The sequence below is a fragment of the Myotis daubentonii genome, chromosome 9 (genome assembly GCF_963259705.1).
Source record: "Myotis daubentonii chromosome 9, mMyoDau2.1, whole genome shotgun sequence".
NCBI classification, from domain to species: Eukaryota; Metazoa; Chordata; class Mammalia; order Chiroptera; family Vespertilionidae; genus Myotis; species Myotis daubentonii.
Window position 1 is genome coordinate 54,640,157 of NC_081848.1, and position 23,980 is coordinate 54,664,136.

The window sequence follows — 23,980 nt, forward strand, 5'->3', positions numbered from 1 at the left end:
AACATGAGATACACAAAAGACTTTTTAAAGAAGATAAAGAATACATGCACCCCTATGTTCATATCAGCATTATTTACAATAGCTATTATCTGGAAACAGCCCAAGTGCCCATAAGTAGATGAATGGATAAAGAAGCTGTGGTACATTTACACAATGGAATACGACTCAGCTGTAAAAAAGAAGGATCTCTTGACCTATAAGACAACATGGAAGGACCTGGAAAGTATTACGCTAAGTGAAATAAGCCAATCAAAGAAAAATAAATATTACATGATCTCATTTATATGTTGAATCTAATGAACAAAATAAACTGACAAACAAAATAGATCCAGAGACATGGAAGCATGGAACAGACTAATGATTCTCAGAGAGAAGCGGGGAGGGGAGCAGGAAGGGGTTAACCAAAGAACTTATATACATATATGCAAAACCCATGGACTCAGACAATAGTTCCATGAAGGTCTGGAGAGGGAGAGGGAGTTGGGAGGAGGGAGTCAATGGGGAAAAAGAGGGAGATATCTGTAATACTAATAAAGATAAATTTTTAAAATTAAAATAAAGAATATAAAGAGGGGGAAAAGCTGACATTCTTGATTATGAAAAATTTCTTTTATAGGGAATCAAGGCTCAGGAACATTTAGTAGCTGTTTTCTTATTCTCAGAAGGTCAGAAAAACTGGGGAACAAATTTCTCAATTTTGGCTGTGAGCCCCAAGTTGCACTAATCATCCAGTAGCACTTCTCCACATGGAGAAGCTGATACAGCATCAACAAATTCTTTATCAAAATCAACACTTTGTAATATTCAGAAAATTAAAAGTGTTGTAATCTATAAATGCCCAGCCTGTTCTGTTAAAACTTTATCCCAATTGGACACTATGTTTAAAACTATGTTTAAAAAAAAAAAAAAAACCTCTGCTACAATTTTTAAGTCATATATTTTCTTCCATCTCTTAGAAAGTTTTCTTGTTCTTGTAACTTTGCATGATATTTATACTCATTCTTCATGGAAATATACATTATATAATCACTTTCAGTTTTCCCACTAAGGGAGAAAACATACTTTAAATGTTTTATTTTTCAGTACAAAACTCTTCCAGTCTCTTATATCAACTTTCACAGGCTTTCCATCTCCTTAAAATCTCACCTTCTCTCCTCATCTCCTCTACCAATCCAAACACACACACACACACACACACACACACACACACACACACGTGCAATGTCAGAATTTTTAAAAATAAACATTTAAACATAAAATCATCTGAGAGTGACAAAGTTTGAAACTGCTTCTCCCAAAAAAATATTTAAGGTAATAAAAGAAAACATTAGACATTCTAATTGACGTCTGGTGACTTTTTCTAAGTTAATGTTATTATCCAAAATATTTAAATAATATAAATATTATTAAGACACCATTTTAATAAGCCAGTTTTCATAGTTAACCATTAGAGAAGCAAAGCCTTATAATACAAAAGTCCTTGCCTATCAAAGTACTTTATTTTTTATCTTATTTTATTACAGGTTTTCTGAATATCTCAGGGTTGCTTCTCTCCCAACCATCATCAAACCATCCAATAAACATCTTTGTCAAACACACTATCTCTTTAGCTCATAAATAACAACTTACCTGGTTCCTGTACACTTAAAGAACAACCTAAATATTTATTCAACCAAAATACCTTAACTTCAGGAATTAGCTTCTCCCCTTTGTCCTTTGGTGGCCACAGTATCTTCATTGGAAGCTCTATTGCTGTCATTATTTCTAATTTGAAATCATCCTCTAACTCCACACCCTTCCACGAAGGAAACAGCTTTTATCTTTGTCTTGCACATGCACACCATAGTGGGGGTTAAGAAGTAAATTGCCTTTTGCAATTTCTTTCAATAATAAAACAGCAAATAAACAAGGAATCTTCTCAATTACAGGATACTATTGCACATTCAACACTCAAGTCAACCACTGAATCGCACTGTTGCTCTATTTGCCTAATGTATCACATTTTCAAAAGGTAGGGAAAATCTCACAACATGGGGAGAAATTATCTGAAGGGAAAGAAATGCTACATTTGATACCTCACATAAAGCTTGTGTCGAGTCTGAATAAAATACTGCAACTTTGAGTGTTTCTGTTCTTAGGTTTAACACGTGGAGTTACAGACTTCCTTGTGAGGTCATTGCCAACTTAGTATAGGTCTTAATGAAAGAGAGTGAATGATCAAGACACTATTGGGTTATTTGTGGAATGAAAAATAAAATGTTTTGATGGGCGAAGACTTAAGATTGCTAGAACTTTCTATAGAACTTTGAGATTAAAGAATGACTAAAAATTCAAATTAAAATAATAGCTAACTTTTGTAAAGCAGTTATAACACAACTAGCATTATTCTAATTCCTTTACATACATTAATTTATTTAGTCTTCAAAACAAACAACCCATATAGGAGGAGGTATGATTATGTAGATAATTATTATCACTATCCCCATTTTACATGTAAGAAACTAGGCACATAGAAATTTACTTGTCCAAGATTGTACTATTAATGGTGGAGTCTGGCTTTGAATTTAGGCTGACAAACTTGAAAGACCAAGTTCTTAACCATCACTTAACCTCTTAACCACTATAAAGAAATCTAATTGAGGTTTGTTGTTCCTTGAAATTATCATCTTCATTTCAAGCATAATTAGAAATATACATTGAGATTAAAACTTGTCTCTTCAAGAAATGCAGCTATGAACAATTAATACAGTGGTGTTTTTGGCTAATTACTGTATTAACTTCTATGCAATTCTATAAATCAGTACCTTTTGATATGGGAAATTTAGCAAAAATACCCTCATAATTCTATGAATTATGAAACAGAGGCCTATTTAACAATAATAAGAATTGGTCCTTCATTGGTAGATTTTTTTTTACTTCATTCTTTTAGGATTAATTTGGTCTGAATATTGAGTTCCTTAGAGACTTCCACACTTACATCACTGCATCTCTCCATAGATCCCTTGTACAGCAGCATCTCCATAATAAAGCAATGAGGAGAATTAGAAAGGAAGCAAAACCCAAAAAGATATCGCAAGGAAGGTAATACACTAAAGCCTATTTGCTTTACTTAAAGGAGAATTCCTGAGCTCAGAAGCTATTTACTCTTACTTCAGACGTAATTACAGCACTTTTAACTATTTGAGGAGCATACCTGGGCTCAAATCCTGAATCTACCATTTATTAGTAGTATAATCTTGGGCAAGATGCTCAACTTCTCTAAGTCTACGTATTTTTTATCTGCAAAACAGTCCACCCTCACTGGAATGTTTCAGGAACTCAATTGACATAGTATATGTAAAGTTCTTAGCATAGTGCCAAGCATATTAGTGCTCAATAAATGGTTCTTTGTTATTTGAAAAATGAACTAATAACAATTCAAGGACTTAATGTGATAATTAAATTGTATAATTTATGTGGAAGCACCTACATTAGTACTGTACAACAAAAGGGAACTATAAAATGTTCATTTCATTCTCTTCTTATCTAATTGAACAGCCCATAGCCAAATAGAAATAGCAGCTTCTAGGAGTATGGAAGAAGGATTAATATTACTAGAAGCAAAAACACTAATTACAGAGAAATGACAACTTAAAGTCTGAAAACACAGGCAAAGACAGGAAACCCAAAATGAGACACAGGAACTCAAAACGCACAGCATTTGGGGGGCCACTCATTATAGAGATAATTAGCCTTAATAGACCCTCAATTCAAGGAGAAGCTCCAAGGAATCAGATGTCCATAATGATAACTCTGAGCCATTAAGATAAGCATTAAAAATTAAATTTTGAAGTTGTCATTTAAAACTGGATATGATATAACCTCAACTACATATATATTAGATCAAAATTTTAACAGGGGCTATTTCTGGTCATGGGATTATGGGTGATTTTAAATATTTTCCTGTTTAGTTTTTCTATATTTTCTAAACAACCAACTGTTTATGAAATCAGAATATATAGGTAAAATTTAAAAATAATGTTAGTGCTTAAAGAGACAGTCTTTTAAAATCTAAGAAATATATGAATGTGTAATAGAAGGATTAACTCCTATATTGAGTCCTTTGTTCAAATAGCCACATTGATCTTAATACAATAAAGGCATTACAAAAATGCAACTGATGTTTAAATGTTGCACAATAAATTCACTTGAAAAACAAACAAAAAAATGCTAAAAGTAGATTCATCTTAGAGGTACTACTTTAAATAGCCAGTCAATATCAACACAAAGCTTATAACAGGAATGACATATGATTACCTCTATCTTTGCTTGCAACAATTTGACACACCCTCCCTCTAGGGTAAAAAAAAAAATGTTTAAACAACTCTAAGAAAAGAGCAAAATAAAACTGATAAAATGGAGTAATTTCAGAAAGCATAGTCGTAAGTGAAATGCACTGTTTTTACCTCCTAAAATAGAAATTAGAATGCTGTAGGCAAATTTAATATATTACTGAGTAATCACTGACTGCATAGCTGAAAAAGCAAAAGGATGTGGTAGCACAAAAAGCAAATTAAAATACCATAAATGAATCTGTGACAACATTTTTTCTTCATGATCTATAGTGTGCATTTCTCTTTGGAACTGTCGCACTGAAAACCGCATAGTTAGAGAAAATGCCAGTGAGCAATACAGCAGATCCTAGAGGACTTTGTCACTTAGAAAAAGTGCTTCTTCTTAGAAATACTAGTATGTCTTTTTCCTATTTCTTCATAACTAGGGCTCTAATTTTAAAGTAGAGAAAAGTAGAAGTATAAACAACTTAGTGGACACTGAAACTCTTAATTCCTTTAGGTACTGGCATTATCATCAGGAGAAATAGTTCAGTGCTGGTCCAGATTCAAGACGGACTAAATGAAACACAGCCAAATAGTTAATCTAGGAATAGAATTTAGATTATGAGCATCCCCATCCAAGTTAATATTCAATTCCCCTCTCCATAATTTCCCCTACAACTTGATATCTCCAGATCTAATAGGCACTTTAGTTGATTCAGCTGAGACTATTTTATTTCACATTTCATATTGCCTTTAGCCCTATTGTCAGTGGGCTAAAGGCAATGGACACCATTAATGCCAGAGGAATCTATAGATTGTAATAATAGAAGGATACTAGTAAGTCTAAAACATGCCTGTAAATATTTCCCTAATGTGGATTTTATCTTTGAAAAACAAACAAAAATTCTCTTTAGATGTGCTTTGCTTTCAATACTGTCCTTATTTTCATGTCTTATTTCCATAACTTAAATATACAAATAAATACAATATTAAACATTTCTATGACTATTTACTTTCGATAAAGAAAAAGGTGACAAAAAAGATAAAACATATATCTTTCCCTTTATTATAATGTTCAGGAGCATATTTTAATCCATTTTTAAATTGGATACATCCAAGTCTTAGAAATGCAAACTCTTGTGATCACAAGAGACACTGGGTTTTTCGTGGCGCTTAAAGAAAGAGGGCATAATAAATAAGTTTCTGGTTCTGATTCATTTTCTGCTCTTTTGAATTAATTAATGCTGTGGAAATCCAAGGCAACTGCTGTATCATTTGTGACTGAATTGAGTCTAAAGGAGAAAAATATGTAAAACATTATTTAATTAAAATTTTCATTTTTCTCTCTTCCACTTCCTAACCTACTAGCTAATAGTCATTCAAACTAAAAGAACAGTTTCATGTTTGTTGCTGTCGAATTAATTGCCTTGGGCCACTTTAGTATCTTCAGAAATCTGTGGTTTATGGAGCCACACTGTTCTCTGGGATCAATCCCTTGGATATGATGCTCAAGTTCCTGGCCTTCTTTCAAAGCTGTTTTGGCAAACTAAAAAACCTCATAAAAACTGGTAGGCATATAGCTCTTTTCATTTATGATGTAATTTTTTTCTTTATTTTCCCCATCACTATTTATCCCTCCTGTACACTCTTCCACCTCCACCCACCCATCCACCAACACACCCTTGGCAATCACCACTATTGTCCATATTCATGAGTTCGTTTCTCTCTCTCTCTCTCTCTCTCTCTCTCTCTCTCTCTCTCTCTCTCTCTCGTTGTTAATCCTTAGCTGAGGATATTTTTCCATTGTTTTTGGGGGTTTTTTTAGAGAGTGGAAGGGAGAAGGAGAGACAGAGAGAGAGAGAAACATCAATGTGATCGACCGGGGCCAGGGATTGAGTCTGCAACCTAGGTACGTGCCTTTGACTGGAATCAAACCCAGGACCCTTCAGCCTGCAACACTCCCCCACCAGAGCTGTCTGCCTGCTCTCTATCTATGAGACTGTCTCTATTTTGCTTGTTAATTCAGTTTGTTCATTAAATTCCACATATGAGTAAAATCATATGATACTTGTCATTCTCTGACTGGTGGATTCTCTAGATCCATCCAGGCTGTCACAAAGGGTAAAATTATCTTCCTTTTTACAGCTGAGTAGTATTCCTTTGGGTAAATGTACCATAGCTGCTTTATCCACTCATCTACTGATGGACACTTGGGCTACTTCCAAATCTTGGCTATCTATATATATAAAAGCCTAATCGACTGTCCATTTGACCATCCGACCAGTAGCTATGACGCGCACTGACCACCAGGGGGCAAACACTCAACACAGGAGCTGCTGAGCTGCGGTGACTTGGCAGTTGTGGTTTTCGGGTGACGCACCCGGAACCAGAGAGGAGGAAGCTCAATTCTGGGGTGCGTTACCCAAGAACCTCCATTTCACAATCCAGGACCCCTCCAGGGATGTCGGAGAGCCAGTTTCAGCCTGATCCCCGCAAGCCAGGCCAAGGGACCTCACCAGTGCACAAGTCATCTCCTAACTCATCTTGTAAAACCCAGCTTTAATATCACTAATATGGAGTCACCATCCTTGATCCCAAACCCAGATTAGGTCTCTTTTCCTTAATAGTATTTATTATCTCACTAGAGGCCCAGTGCATGAAATTCATGCATGGGTAGGGTCCCTAGGCCTGGCCAGTGATCAGGGCCGATTGGGGCCAGGGCGATCAGGGCTGGGCCAGAGAGTCGCCAGGCTGGGCACAGAAGGAATGAACGCCAGCCGCCACCGCTGTCGCCACCATCGTCAGCACCCCAGTACCATGTGGTTCCCTGCCTCCCCCCTCTCACTTGCCAATCAGGGCCTGTCAGCCAGGGGGAGGGACAGGGCACAGGAGGTTGGCCACATCTGCCGCCACCCACCCCCAGTTCCCTATCCCAGCCCAGGGGCCAGCCCTGATCAGGCAATTGGGGCCTGCCAGCCAGGAAGAGGGACTGCGGGAGGTTGGCTGTCTGGGGGAGGTTGGCTGTGGGAGTACACTGACCACCATTGGGAAGCTCCTGCAATGAGCGTTGCCCCCTGGTGGTCAGTGCACGTAATAGCAACCGGTTGTTCCAGTTGTTCCGGTCGTTCGGTTGCTTAGGCTTTTACATAGATAGATAAATGATAGATGATAGATAGATAGATAGATAGATAGATAGATAGATAGATAGATAATTAAATATTGAATGTCTCCCTCTTCTCTGTATTAAAACTCTTAGAGAAAGAGTATACATTTTAGTTTACCACTGTATTCCTAAACAATACATACTTGGCAATCAATGGATACAGGTGATTCTCTCATTATCCAAAGATTCATTGTGTGAGTCTCCAAAATCACATAGGAAGTGAACATAAGAATATTCACTAATGATTTTAACATTTATAAAATTAGTCTTCACTCAAGCATACCTTACAAATAACATGTATCTCAGCCATTTGGTTAAATTTCTTTGTATCTTTGATAATCACTGTTAAGTGGTTTAAAATTGTCTGCACATCGGAATCTTGAAAAAAATATTGATATCGGGGTCCCATTCCCAAAGATTGATTTAATTGTTTGAAGTGGAGCCTAAGAATAGAAATACTATTTAAAATTGCCCGATAACTTTTTCAGTTAGGTTGAGAATCCAGTTAACTGATAAATGTATAGTGCATTTTGGACTATTATAAATAATATTTAAAATAAAAATGTAAAGTGACTGCAAAGTGAAACTGCAAATCTTGCAAAAGATGTGGGGAAATTCATGAGAAATATAGTATTGGAAAACATCCCAAATCATTGACAAATCAAGAATTTGCTGTTAGACTAGATAGAAATTGAGGAACCAAAAATTGGCAAGAGTGATAATTGATATGGTACATTATTCAAAAGGGAATGATTTTAATATAAAAAAATTAAGCAAAGTTTTTAGGAAATTTTCCTTATAAAAATTACCCATGTTACAGTGGTACTATAATGAAAAGTGATTATGCTATCCCAAAAGTTATTATGCTAAAAAATTACTAAAAACATATGCAGTTAACACATTCTTCGAAGAAATAATGTGTAATTAGAATTACAAGTGAAACAATGCCAATTATAAAATTTATTTTTATTAATATTGGTTTTAATTTTTAAGACTGAGTCAAAATCATGTTTCCCATTATTTACCATGAAATTTTGATCCTTATCCACTTATTTATTCAAATATAAAAGACATGTCACATGACCTTGCCAAAGGTGCAGGTAGAGATAGTTCCACTTTTTATCTTTCATATTTTATACTGTTTCCTTTTCTTGCCTCATTACAATGGTTAGGACTGCCAAACAATGTCAAATAAGATACCCTTTCAGATTAAGAAAGTTATTTTCTATTCCTACTTTGCTACAAGTTTTTAATTATGAGTGTTGTCAAATACTTTTTCTAGTCTATTAAAATGATTATATATTTCTTATTTATTCTATTCATAGGGTGAGATTTTCCAAATGTTAAGTCAACCCTGCAACCTAGGATAAACCCTACTTGATCATAATATATTATCCTTTTTTTATATTGCTGGATTTAATTTGCTGATCTTAATTAAGGATTTTTGTATATATGATCATGAGCAATTTTGTTCTAAAATTTTCCTTTATTGTAATGTTTTTTCAGGTTTGCTATTAGAGTTATGTTAGTCTCATGAGGTTGAAATTATTCATCCTTCCTCTATTTTTTGAAGGAGTTTATATAAGATTGGTATATTTCTGAAATGTTTGACAGAATTCACCAGTGAAATCATTTTGGCCCATAGTTTGCTTTACAGAAAGTTTTAATTTTTAATTAAAAACTCAATTTCTTTTATAGATAAAGTGCTATTTAGGTTTTCTATTTCATCTTGCGTCAGTTTTAGTAAGTTGTATCTTTTAAGAAATTTATCCACTTCACCTAAGTAGTACAATTTTTTTGGCATAAAGGTATTCATAATATGCCCTTATTGTTTATTTAATTTCTACAAATTTTGTAGTGATAATTCCTTTTTTATTCCTGATATTGGTAGGTTGTGTTCTCTTTTCTCTTGGCCTTTACAAAAACACTTTTACCTATAAAATTTTCATATTTTCAGCAGTTTATTATAGTGTGCTTAGGCATGCTTTTCTTTGCATTTATCCTGTGTGGGGTTCACTGAAGTTATTGAATCTTGAAATTTAACTGGGGCATTATTTCTTCAAGTGTTTTTTCTGCCCTACTATTGCTCTCCTTTTTTTTTCTTAGACATATAGATGGTAGACCATGTAACATTATCCCATATACTATATTCATTTTTTCCAATTCTTTTTTTCTCTCTCTGTTCTTCAAATTGGATAATTTCTAATTCATGTATATTCAGTTTCACTGACACTTTCCTCAGTCATCTTTAATCTGCTGATTGGCCCATCAGTTATTTTCTTATTCCACATTTTTCAGCTTTAAGTTCCCATTTGGTTCTTATTGTAAATTTCAATCTATGTTCTGAAATGCCCTATTTTTCCCCACATTTTCCTGATTCTTCATATGTTGGGTAATTTTAGTAATCTTAATGTTTTTGGAAACTCTGAATTCTTCTATAGCATGTCATTTTTTGTTCATTTTAACAGAATTCTTAGTTGCTTAGGCCCAAGCTGCATATTCTGTCTCTCCTGCGGTGGACAGCAGCTCAAATATCTGTTTATTTCTTTTAGCCTTACATAGGCTGCTTAAAGCCTATCCTGTGCATGCATGATTTGGGGATCAGTCAGAAATTGGGGCGAAGTTTATACACAGAATTTGGGACTCCCTTTCTGTGGCTCTTTTCTTTCCAGGATTACCTCCTCATGTCCTAGTAGCTATGGTTGCCTCAAAGTCTATCCTGGTTCTTCAGGCTAGAAAGACTGCTGATTTCCTAATGCAGTTTTATTAGTTTTCCCTGTCTTACATAGACTGGAGCCTGCCCTCATACTGAAATCCTTAAAAAATGATTTTCCCACATCTTACCCACATCCCTCCCCCTGCTTCCAAAATTCATCTCCTCTCAAGATTTAGCCTGCTTTGGGTTGCTCTCCAGTATCTTCAAATAGCTGTTCTTCATAATTTGTTCAGCGTTCATAGTTGTTATCACTATTCAGTTTTAAATGTATTAATTTACAACAGCCTTTTCCCACTATCAATTATTCTCTGATAATAAAGACTTCTTAAATTGCCTTAATGAAGAATTAAATGATACCATTATTTTTCATTCTTCCATGTCTTTACACATTCTATACTTTTGCCTACAATGTCCTTAATTCTCATAACCCTGCCAGGTTCACATTTTCTATGCCCATTTTGTATATTTTAGAAGAGCACAGTCAAGTTTTGCCATTCCCCAAGTTTTAGATATCTAAAATTTCAACTGAGAATATTTAAATTGGAACTAAGTCCAATTTATCTTTCAATATAACATTAGTATAGCTATAGCATAAAGTAATACATAGAAGAAAATATTGTAAAGCTATCTAAATTGACAAAGAAGCATAAGTCATAATTTCACTGAAAAAATGGATAAAGAATAAAGTGATATGTGTAAAAAGGGGAGTGTTAACCTTACCAAAAAAAAAGTGCCTATTTTTACATAATTGTGTATATTTGTACATGATTATATAGAAAGAGGTCTGAAAGTGTACAAACTTTCAATGTATTAGATTGTAAATAGTAAATAAGCTTGAGAAGAAATATAGTATTTAGGGTGAGGAGAGAAATTAAGGAAAATTTCCTTTGCTTTTTTTTCAATATATTTTTTTTAATCCTCACCCAAGGATATTTTTCCCATTAATTTTTAGAGAAAGTGGAAGGGAGAGGCAGAGACAGAGAAACACTGGTGTAGAGAGACACATTGGTTGCTGCCTTCCACATGCCCCCAACCAGGGCCGGGAGCCTGCAACCAAGGTACGTGCCCTTGACCCTTCAGTCCACAGGCCAACGCTCTATCCACTAAGCCAGTGGTTCTCAACCTTCTGGCCCTTTAAATACAGTTCCTCATGTTGTGACCCAACCATAAAATTATTTTCGTTGCTACTTCATAACTGTAATGTTGTACTGTTATGAATCGCAATGTAAATATCTGATATGCAGGATGGTCTTAGGCGACCTCTGTGAGGGTCATTCGACTGCCAAAGGGGTCGCGATCCACAGGTTGAGAACCACTGCACTAAGCCAAACTGGCTAGGGCTTCAATAATTATTTATTCAAGAAACATTTAATGATTGCCTGCTACGTGTCAGGCACTTTTCTACAACAGAAATGTATCTGTGTATTACTTGAATAATATTAAAATATATTTTATTTTTTAATGAAATTATTAACTCAATAAGGAGAAACTGAAATGACAGAAAAGGTGCTTTAAAATGTGATTCTCTTACCTTGTACCAGAAGCTCGGGAGCTTTTGAAAGGCGAAAAATGAATTTAGTGTTATTTTTTAATCTGTTCTATCTAACTCATATTAAATTCTTATTGCTTAGATCTGGACCCACTGGAGAAACAAACAATTTCTCTTTTTTGCCCTTTTAATACAAGTCCATCCTCTCACAGCAGTTCTTCTGAGGTTTGGAAATAGATGGTGAAGTCTAAAGTTCCTACCTGGGGTAATTTCAGGCATCAAATGGCTGCTTGTGGATAAAAATACATCATTCTTTTTATTCACATGTTAAAGTATGGATGAGAAATCCAGAAAGTAAACCTGGCCTTCATGAAGTTCGTTCTTGGCTTCACATAATAAAGGAATACATCGTTGTCCTTTATATTGACACACCTACTTGTCTTAGCCATCTGACACATAGAGGACATCTTCCTATAAATTTTAATATGGAAATAACTTGGTGTAAACTCAACATTTTAATCTTTGTTCACAATTCCTTCTAGTAACAAGGCCTTCACTACCTCAACAAGGAAGTTCATTTCCTTTTTAGACAGCTGTAACTAGACAAAGTTTTTCTCCTGCTGCTCCTGTGACTGGCTCCCTGTGACTTTCACCTGCTAACTTGGTTTGGCCCTCCACAATGTACACTCTTTCCCCATGGCAGCACTTTAGCCATCTCAGGACAGCTATCAGATTCTCATAAGACTTCTGTTCTTCTGAGTAAACATGCTTGGTTCTTTTAACCTGAGGGAAGCTTCTGCCAACTGGCCCAAAAAGAATGAGAAATTTAATTTCTCTGTAACCAGGCTATTTGTCCAATTGAAAAATATAAGATTTGGCTTTTACCTTAATGCAGCAAACAGCTTCTTAGCTAATCATTACAAAGACCTCCTGGCATTTGCCTTCAAAGAAATATCCCTCCACTTGCCTGCACACGTGTGTATATGCAACATACATATTGCCTTTCACATTTTCTTTCAAAGTCTTTTAAATGAGCGCCAGAAGTATGTATCCGTGGTGGTTTGGGTTTACACCCAAAGGGCTTATACCCTCGCTTCATCACATGGTTTTATTTGAGCCACAGTTCAGTTACCCCAAATTATGGTATTTCATTCTTAAAAGTTCACATTTATTTCTCCTTATTTTTGGACTCCTAAGATATTAGGCCTATTAAACTGTATCCAACAAATCTTCAATTAGAATAGGCTTAGCAATGTGTTTGTTAGCTATATGCACTTAACCATCTCAGTTCCATTTGTTGGAGATGGTTAACTACTTTGCATCTTGAGGAAATTAGAAAAAAAAATGTTTACGTCTGGAAAACCTATAGAGGACATTCACCTAATTCATCCTGGTCCTTAGAATAACCTAATTATACCCTCAAATCTACACCTTTCTGGATGGGCAAAGGTGGAGTGAATATGAGTCTTGCCTAGGAAATTATACCTAGAAATTTTTTTAAGTTTTAGTCCTAGCTTCTGCCTCACTTCTGTCCCAGTTTTCCTAGTTATGAAACAAAAGTAATAAGATCCCTATTTTAAATATCTCACAGTGTTACTATAAAAATTGTATAAGGTAACATATGAAAAAGTTCACTTAAAAGTATAAAGTGCAATAAAAATACCAGGTACAATATCTATATATATAAAAGCCTAAGTGACCATTACGACCGGTCAACCAGTCACTATGATGTGCACTGACCACCAGGGGGGCAGACGCTCAATGCAGGAGCTGCCCCCTGGTAGTCAGTGTGCTCCCACAGCCAACCTCCCACAGCCCCTAGGCCCCCCCCCCGAGGCAAGCTGGCCCCAATGGGCCCCTATCGGGACTGGGCAAGATGCCCCAATCATGCCCGATCACAAAGTCAGTATGCCAGGCCGAGGGACCCCACCCGTGCACAAATTCATGCACTGGGCCTCTAGTTATTAATAATAATGGCACCTTCTATGACCACAAATGAGACACTCTACAAAGCCTCTCCTTTTACTTAACACTAAGACATTTTAATTAAATTCTCTTTTTTTTTATCTTCTTTTCTCACACCACCAACCAAAAAAAAAGAGTTTTTTCAGCATAATCATGTAACCTTGGACTTTAATTACAAATACCAGCAAATATTTGCATAGAGTCAAACATAAGTATATTCTGACATTTTGAACACCCCAGCCTTCCTCTCATACTGACTTTATTTTCTTTTTCCTTTGTTTATAACCCTTTCTATATTTTCTTGAAAAAAATCAAACTGCCTAACAATATAACAAATGTCATCAAATATATTTTAGTTATAGTTACCCACCTTGAAACTCTTACTAAGTGGCCTCATGGTTTTCCTATGCAAAAGTACCAAATATATTTTTTTCAACTGTTTGTCTATCCTAAATTGTTCCAGATTTTCAGAGCTCGTTATAGTGTTTCCACATTAAGATTATAGCCACTAGGGCTGCTCTACAGGTTCAATTTGAAAGCTCTGTCTTACATCAGGAATGCAGATTCCTCAAAATGACAATACGAAACCGAAAGACTGCACTGAAAAACAGGAAGCAACTATGGAGAAAAGCTGTCACACGCTCTACAGCTAGATGTTAAGAAACAAAACCGTCCCAATCACCTCCCTCACCCCAGTTTTACATAATTTTACCTAAACAGTATATACAAACTAACCCACAGACTATTTTTATGCAGTTTTCATTCTCTCAATATCCTTTTCTTCCTCTGTCTAATTCAATGCATTCCTCTGCCTGATAACAACAAATAGTTATTGAATGCCTGTAAGTACAAGACCATGTATCCTAAATGCTAGGGAAAACATGTGAAAACAAACTGGGCCAGTGCAAGTGAAGGACAGACATTAAACAAAAATCACACTAATAAACACATAACTTTTCATTGCAATATGAGCTATGAAGTAAATTAATGTGTGGGAAGCAAGGCTTTTGCACACAGGTAAGATTTGAATTAAAGGAACAGGGAAGGCCTCTCTGAAGAAATTACATTTAGATGGGGACCTAAAGGATAGCAGGGATTACTCTGAATAGGAATGGGGGGAAGTATATTCCAGTTAAGAGGACAGCACTATTTTGAAGACCTTACAGCAGGAAAGAAGCTTGGGCTGTGTAGACCAGTAAAGCAGCTGAATCTGAAAAAATCAGTGGGAGAAAGACAAGAGTTGGCAATGCAGGAGCCATACTGTGCAGGGCCAGGGCTTTGCAGATTATGTTAAGAATTTTGGTTTTAATTAAAATGTAATAGGAAGCCAAGAAATGGTCTTTCTTCAATCTCAAAAAACAAAATATGGTAAGTGGATTTTTTCCCCTCCTATAATGAACATGGAATTAAGTTTAAGTATATAAAGAACAGCATGGGAATGATAAACACCAAATTCAAAAGAATGGTTACCTCTGGCACAAAGAGGGAGATATAAAATTGGTAAAGAGTTCTCAGAAGGCTTCAACTGTATTGCTTATGTTTTATTTCTTATAAAAACATAGGTATTTTAACCTATTCTTTATAAGTTTTATATAACTAAATTTTTCATAATAAATTTTTTAAAGAATTAATGAATGTTAAGAATTCACCAGTTCATTTCCTTCTCTTCTGCTTTACCAGGTTCATATTAAATCTCTTAATTTTGAGAAAGACAAGCACACAGAATTTAGGGATCTCCCCTCTTAAACACTTTGTTTCCTAAAACTTTATTTTCTAGACTTTTTGCATCAGATATTAGACTCTTTAATTAGCTTATCTTTAGTTTTAGCATACACTATAACCTTTGTAGCTTTCCAACAACCACAGAGTTAATGTAAGGATTAAATGAGATAAAGCACTTAACATCATAACATTTAGCACACAAGAGCTCAATAAATTTTAACTATTGTTTTTTATTATTTATTATATACTATATTCCCAGTCCTAAATATGAACCAGAACACTAGAACTAACAAAAAGCTGAGTGTATATGGCCAAATGGTGCTCCGATATTTTGAAAGCATATATACTCCGTATATTCAAAAGCACACATACACAAACACACACACATATATCTTATATTTCTAATATTGAATTTTTTAAAAACACACTTTTTCTGTGATCATTTAAATAATAAATAACAAAATGCTCATTTGAGGCTTTGTTAATGCCACTAAAGAATACTTTAAAGAAAGGGTTAAAATCCATCCTTTGATGGTATCTGATTACAATTTAAGATAAGTTTAATAAGTTTACTAAGTTCTCCTAAGTCCAATGCTGCATTGAAGTGATTTATGATTGCATAAAGCTGCAATAATATTCAATATAGGCTATACTGTGTTTAAAAGCTCATTTTTGCAATATCAAGTAATTCATACAAAACTTCAATCTTATCGAATTGACATCAAAATTTTTCTGCAACAGAAAGAGCAGTCTTTGATGTAAGAATATTATTAAAATCATATCTTTTCACTTAATTTTCTTTGTACAAATAGCACAGATCCTCTCATTTCTCCTTCCTTCCAATTCACAAGTACAATAAAAAGCTGGCTTTAGAAAGGTCCTTAAATTAAACATCATGATGAAATGAGCACTAAAAACCTGAAAATAGAACTTAAGATAGTTTTTGTAACCTAGAAGTCTGAAAAATATCTCACTGAATCTTTCTGTGAACATTATATTTTAAATTATATTATACCGAAGAACCCAGAACTCACTCTTGTGAAAAAACAACTTTGTCACTCAATATTCTTCAGTTTGAGGTTTGGCTTTAGATTGTTTTAGTAATCATTCCTCCATGCCCACTTCCTTGTTCTTAATCACAAATCTAATCGTGTATTTTTATAAATATTCAAAATTAAATATGTTTATCTGCTTATGTAAATACTTTTCAGTTAACTTTTACCGATAGTCTATGTAGGGATCTCATTAACAAACACATTTGGAACTTTTTAGATTTGTTCCGGCAGCTTGTAAATTCATATTATATTTAACTGTTTAAATAGATCAAAATTCTACACATTTTAAAAATTAGATATAAAAGATTACTTCCAAGTTTTGTTTTACTTACCAAGCTCTGCCATTCCACCTCACTGCCTGAACAATATTATCAGCTCTTCAGATACTCATTCTTGCTAAGTAAAAGGATATTTCTTCTCTAGCTGGATTAATAATCAACTTTCTAGATAGTTCATTTGTAATTCTCTTCTGGTTAACCCTTAGCATTACAGCAGTCTGCCCAACTCATGCTAATCAATTTATGAAGCAGAAAGAAAAAGATGAAATTCAATTACATAGATAAAAAAATGTTAAATAAAAATGAGGGGCAGTTTAGATTAGGCACAGAAGAACAATCAGCCTTACTTTTTTCCACTAATAGGTATAAACCTTTATGTTAGATATTACAAAAACACTCAGGTCATAAACACAAGAAACAAGAAACATGAACAGAAACCTAATAGGCTTCTAACACACCGGTCTAGTGCATTATCAGACCACGTTTCCTGCTTTCTTACATTCAGTTAAATACAAATCAGCTCTGGGAATAACAGATATATTTTTCTCTTAGTAGAAAGGTCTGACTTTCAACCTCTAAATGCCTCCTCTCTCAATGCTTGGTCCCTTATCATACAATAAGTGCCATATCAGTCTTTACGGAAAACTTATCTAGTGTGATCTGTAAACACTTGCAAGAGAATAATCTGGGGCAGTTGTTAAAAATATAGACACCTAAATATAGACATATATAGACATCTGAGTCCTACTTTAGAAATCTGAAGCACTCCAGGGGATTCTTATGCACATTAAAAGTTTGAGAGTCACTGCTCTAGGACAATCTCTGACCATATCTAAGAGACTCCAACACAGAATGAAATTTGGACACAGAATGAGATTAATTACTTTTGCTGCTAGTTTGACTTTGGCTTTTTGCTTTGATTACAATAACTAGGATTCTACCTTATTTTCCTATATCTGAGGGCACTAGTCCATCCAAGACCATGACCCTCCCATGGTCTTGGTAACCGTCCACTTGCAGACTACACAGAAACTGGAATCTGTCCTTTAACTCCTTAGTGTCTGTCTATGGCCTTATTGTGGCCTAGCTGCCTAAATACCTGACTTTTCTTGCTTTGTGTGCTTTATGAAAACACTTTAATCTCCTGTTTTATGCCTCTCTTATATATCACATGGACTATACTTATTGGTGTTTATTGTCCAGTCTTTTAGCTAATGCTTTTTGTCTGCTATTAACTGTCTCCCAAGGCTGCTCCCATTCCCATGGACCCCTCCAGTCTGCTCTATGCCTATTATAATGAACAGACTTGCTTAGTCACATCTAGAGATGTGAAAGAAACAACTAGCCATAGGGTGAGAAAACAGACATAGCAGCCAGTGGTTTCAAACATTGCTACAGTTGCGAAAGAAAATGACTGGGAAAAGAAGAATCATGGAAAGCTAAAAAAAAAAAAAAAAAGTCCTTGAGAATGGGAATAGGAGACGAGGTAAAATGAAGTAAAAAACATGTTTTAATTCTAATCACTTGTTTTTATTTTTATAGAATAACCTATTTTAAAAGGTCAACAAAACAATGATTATTTAACCTGGAGAGAAGATTAAAGTGACCAAAATAAAAATAGTACTGGACTAGTAGAACTCAGAAGACTTGGATTTATCCTGGCCTCTCTACCACTACTATATTTATGATCTAGATTAAGTCTCTTAACTTCTATGTGCCTCGGTCACTAAATGGGTATAATAAATCATGCCATGTGTACCTAAGATTATTTTGAAAATTAAACCAGATCGTCTTTATTAAAGAGTTTTGAAACTATAAATACTATATAAATATGAGGTTACTATATAAATTATATATAGCTATATAAATTGCTATTATATAAAGATAATAACACATCCACAAAGGACACAAAGTGGCAATTTTATTTTTTTAATTTAAGTATAGTTGGTATACAATATTATATTAATTATTTAGTTTCAGGTATACAATATAGTGATTCAACACTTTTATACCTTATAATGTGATCATACCACTAATTTTTGTAATCATCCATCACCGTGCCAACTTATCGCAATATTATTAACTATATTCCACTTTAGCTTTCTTTATCCTTCCATCCACCTCCCCTCTGGCAACTGTCCCTTTGGTCTCTATTTTTATAAGTCTATTTTTGTTTTGTTCTATTTGTTGGTTGGTTTTATTTTTTCAGATTCTACATATAAGTGAAACTATATAGTATTTGACTTATTTCACTTAGCATGATACTCTCTAGGTCCATCCATGTTGGAAAGATTTCATTCTTTTTTATTGCTACATAATATTCCTGTGTGCATGTGTGTGTGTGTGTGTGTGTGTGTGTGTGTTTCTTTTTCATCTAGTCATCTATTGATGGACACCTAAGTTGCTTCCATATCTTGGCTATTGTAAATAATGCTGCAATGAACACAGGGGTGCATATATCTTTTCAAATTAGTTTTCATTTTTTTCAAATAAATACCAGAAATAGAATTGCTGGGTCATATGGTAGAACTATTTTTAAATGAAAGTGCAAAACATATAGAGTAAAAGACATAAACAGGAATTTGTGAAATATATTTCCAAAGAAAATATCAAGAATAGGACCAATATCAGTTAGGGGCAGAATAAAGTAAAATTATCCCAAAATATAGATAAATAATCATGTCAACCTGAATTTGCCCAGGTCAAAACACAAAACTTAAGTGTCTTACCAGAAGAGCTTCTAGATAGAAAAGGGGTCATCTGGAGTGACTGGTGACATTTCTCATCCAGAAGTATCTCCTTAAAAGCTCAAATAAGAGTGATTTCAAATAGCAAAAGTTTGGGACATTTGTTGCAAGAAACTTAGACTGTATCCAACATGGCCTAAGAGTCAGTCAAGTGCTATGACTTAATTTAACTGGATTAATATGTACATTTTAACATTGAGAAAGCAGTAGTCCTTAGCCAGTGTACAAATGGGCTGATGAGAGTTTCCCATGTAAAGAAAAAAAGGGTTGATTCTTGACTTAAAAAATACTTCCATCTTTTTAAGTTTCAATAAATACTGAAAACCTACTATGTTTTGGACATTGTTCAAGACACTGAGGAATATAAGTGACAACAACTGTCAAAATCTCTGCTATCTGAACTTATTTTCTAGGCAATATAAGAAAAAGGTGGCCATTAAATTTAATAGATATATAAATCAGTATGTTAAAATTTAATAAAAGCTATGGAAACCAATAGTATAACATTAGGGAGATCAGGAACGTTTGGAGAGTTGCAATTTTAAAATACGGTGGTCAAGGTAGACCTCACTGAGAAGATGACATCTAAGCAAAGACTTGAAGAAGGTGATAGTATGCCTATGGCTACACCTCATTAAGCAACAGGAATTTTTCAGCTCCAATATAATCTTACCGGACAAGCGTTGTATAAGCAGTCCATCATTGACCAAAACTTTATGTGGTGCATGATTGTAATCATTCCCTCTCTCAAAAAAAGAAATCAAAGGTGTTTTTTTAAATCATGTTTTTCCCCTAGCTGGTTTGGCTCAGTGGATAGAGTATCACCCTACAGATCAAAGGGTCCCAGGTTTGATTCGGGTCAAGCGCATGTACCTTGGTTGCAGGTTCCTCCCCGGCCCAGGCCCTAGTCGGGGCTCATGCAGGAGGCAACTAATTGATGTGTTTCTCTCACATGGATGTTTCTCTCTGTCTTTCCCTCTCTCTTCCACTCTCTCTAAAAATCAATGGAAAAATATCCTTGGGTGAGGGTTAACAAAACAAACAAACAAAAACTCATGTTTTCACAAGACTATAAACATGGGAAAATCCAATAAAATGATTTCTTAAATATAGATATATATCTAAAGTATGAACCAATTTTTCCTTTTCTTTTTTTTCATTTTTCAACAACTATTTTTCAAGTAGCTGCTATGAGCCACACACTGTTCTGAGCACCGGAGAGAGGGCAGTAAACAAGCTAGACATGTTCTTTCTTACACATGCATGGATTAAAGACTGAAATAAAATATATCAAAACGTTACTAGGGAGTACATTTTTTATTATGAATTAAAAAGCTGACATGATGGATTATTTTACTTTCTCCTCTATGTTCAAATAAAGTCCAAAATGTCTAAATATGTAAGAATGATTCCAAAATAAACTATGCCATTTATATTGAACTAATTATTATGGCTCATATGAATATATTTTTTGATAAAGCACAAATTTATACTCATAATATTTTGTGAAATGTATACTGCCTTTTTCAATCATATACTGATTGTTATGACCTTCAATATTTAATAAAGTTAAATAACACCATGTCCCTTTCTATAAATGCAAAAGCTAAGAAACAGACAGTTAATTAATTTGCCACACTGGAAAGAAAAAGTGTTTAAATTCTAAATAACAATAATGTATATGAAAGTATCTTATACAGTGCCTGGATCAAGAAAGATTGCAGATTCTGAATGTCATGTACCTTAGGGGTACATTGTCAGGGGGGAAAAACTACAAAGACCTGGGATTAAAAGAGAATTTCAAAATCCCCCCAGCCCCCTGGACCAAATCCAGCTTCAATTACACAAGGGTTGTTTGGAGACAATAGAGAGGAAGAAATATGAGGGTTCCTTTGATCACCAAAAGATGATATTTTTGCTTTAAAAGAAAATGTTCCTACACTCTGGTTGTAAACACATACACAAACACACAACCCACAACCAACTGTTTTAATATTGATATGGAAGGGAAATAGAAGTCACTTATTTTGTTGAAATATAAGTATTTCAAACCCAGAAAGGGTGATTTGGTTGTGAGGGTTTTTAAGAAATAGCAGCGGATCCAATCCTTTTCTATCACCTCCTCTGTAATACAAAACCCCCCAATAGCTCTTAAAATTGTGGCATTATTTGTACAGAGAGAAAAATGTGTGTTGCTATTGCAGCAACATCTAGACAGTTTCCTGTAAACTTTCTGTGATGGGAGTCATGAATTTATGATAAAACCCTGTAGAGTGGTGAAACAAATTTCTTTCATATTTATCATTCATTTTACTCACTGTGCATTTGAAGGAAAACCTTTTAAGAACACCAATAATGTGAGAAAGCTACAACAACTAAATTTATTGTTAAGTATCACATCATTGGTCCTCCCGGGAGTTCAGGAAGAAAGCTTAAATCACATTTCCTAACACATTGGAGAGCTTCCCAGAGATGTGATGGCCCACAGAGGCAAACCATCCAAAGCACACTGGAATCTCAGAGATGGTGACAAAGAAAAATCACTTTGCTTAATAAAAGCAAATTGAAGTTACCCTTTCATTTTTTCTAACAAAGTAAAAACTCTCTCTTACCCCATTTTTCTCCTTTCCTTCCCCCGCCCCCTCCTGTTTCACCTGACTAAACTGTAGGTATTTGTTCCATCACCTGACTTAGGGGCTGGCTAGAAATATTAGAGAAAAAACAATCTACCATTGTTACATGAGACAACAACCTTTCATGTCCTTGAAGCTCACCATGACCTTTCATCTTTCCTATCCCCAATGGTCTCTCCTAACAACTAAAACTACACTCAGTTGGGCTGAATTCCAGATTGTCATAAAAAGAACCCTGTCCTTTCAAAACAAAACCAATTTTTACACCAAGGTGGGGGAGAAACACAAGTCCATTGTTCCCTCACAGATGGAAGTTGGAGTTACTAAGGCAACTGCTCTAATCCTCCTTTTTACCACCTTTTTCACATCACTGGCCTATCAAGTATGCTACCTTTTAACTCATAAGCTCAAAAGCTGGTAGTCTAACTGGCTGCCCTAATTAGCTACGATTTTCACACTACAGACAACATGATGAGCTAATAGAAATTTGCAAAATAATGACGTACCTCCAGCAAATATTCCTCCTCCTGAGGCCCAGTCTTAGAATAACAATAATGAGACCATTATTAGAGAAGGGCATTAAAATGCTGCACTGCTGCTAAACAGAGAACTTGATTGTTCTGGTCTTGTCCATTGAATCAACAACCTATTGTTGTGGACTTGAAAAATAAAGGACTGGAGAATGGGTGCCATGATGATTGGTCTGTGCGGCCATACCGGCACTCTGTAGAATTGTTTTCTTTTGAAACTCTTGATGGACTAGTAGTTTTGTTTAAAAGTAACATAAAAGGCGATTGTCTGGATAAAAAGTCCTATTTATTGAAATCCTTAGAAGCAGTTGCATGGATTTGTTCGTGACCCCTGAGATAAATACATAGTGGCCATAATAACACCATTTGTAGAGAGCCCTGTTACACTGCCTACAGTAACATAAGAGACCGTCTTTTCTAGCTACTGTAGGAAGGAAGGAAGTACTTCTGAGCAGAAAGCAAAGATGATAAAAGGTCAAATACTGGATATAGCTCATTAATCTCTGAAAGGGAGACTTTTAAAAATAATGCTAATTTAAGAATTCTGCACAATTGCTACAGATTCAAGCACATTGTAAAAAGACTCACGGCTCTTCTTATTTTCTCACTTTAGAGCTTCTTTCCTTTGGTTAAAAAAAGAGGATTAAAATAAAACGATTATTAAATAACTGAAGCAAGATGTCTCAGGATCACCTAGCAAACAAGAAACTCAAAGGTTTTCAGATAATTATTCTTATGGTCATCCCCAGTCTATAATGAAAAGAATAAAATACTGAAGTTAAAGGTTAACTAGTGTAGGATTCTTAGCAATAGAAAAGCACTGTTTACAGTCTGTAAAAGTGTCTTCTATACTGAGCCACAGTACATGTTTTCTGTAGTCAGATCAGCATTTTAGTGTTGAATGGTGGTGGTTGGGAGTGTACTTTTCTTTTAGCAAGTATTTGGGGCGGGGGTCTGTTTATTTTTTATCAAGTGAAATCTGCATTATATAAAAATGTATTAAATTGTAAATAAGACCTCTTGCTTCATTCAATCTGTGCTTTGCTTCATTTATCTTCATCTTGTTAGGCTAAATTAATTAACAGTCTCACTGTTGCACACTTTCTCTTTTCATTACATCAAATAAGGGCCTGTATATGGAGAAAGCCCTCACCACGGGAATTCTGCAACTCTACTGCTCCGAAGAGTTTCTGTGTATCAGCGTAGCAATATTAACTGGGTACATTCATTTTAAAAGCATTTATTAAATGTACTTTTCATTGTTAAAAACCAATTACCTAAATTCTTTGCATAATATCAACAGAAAACCATTTTTTTTAAAAAAAAACTGCAATAGACTTTTAAAAGAAGGAAAAAAACCAACTGT

The 23,980-nt window shown here is 34.8% G+C and overlaps 1 protein-coding gene across 13 annotated transcripts in view; it reads right to left on the bottom strand.

The window, feature by feature from the left end:
• Positions 1-23,980, bottom strand: part of SOX6 (SRY-box transcription factor 6) — a 550,404-nt gene that overhangs the window by 363,879 nt on the left and 162,545 nt on the right. The window contains exon 1 of one of the 13 annotated variants that reach the window (XM_059709004.1): positions 16,759-16,847. The exons of the other annotated variants lie outside the window; for them this stretch is intronic. The gene's annotated coding sequence lies outside the window, so the exon portion shown is untranslated. Of the gene's footprint in view, positions 1-16,758; positions 16,848-23,980 lie in introns of those variants that run through there. 13 annotated transcript variants of the gene reach the window in all.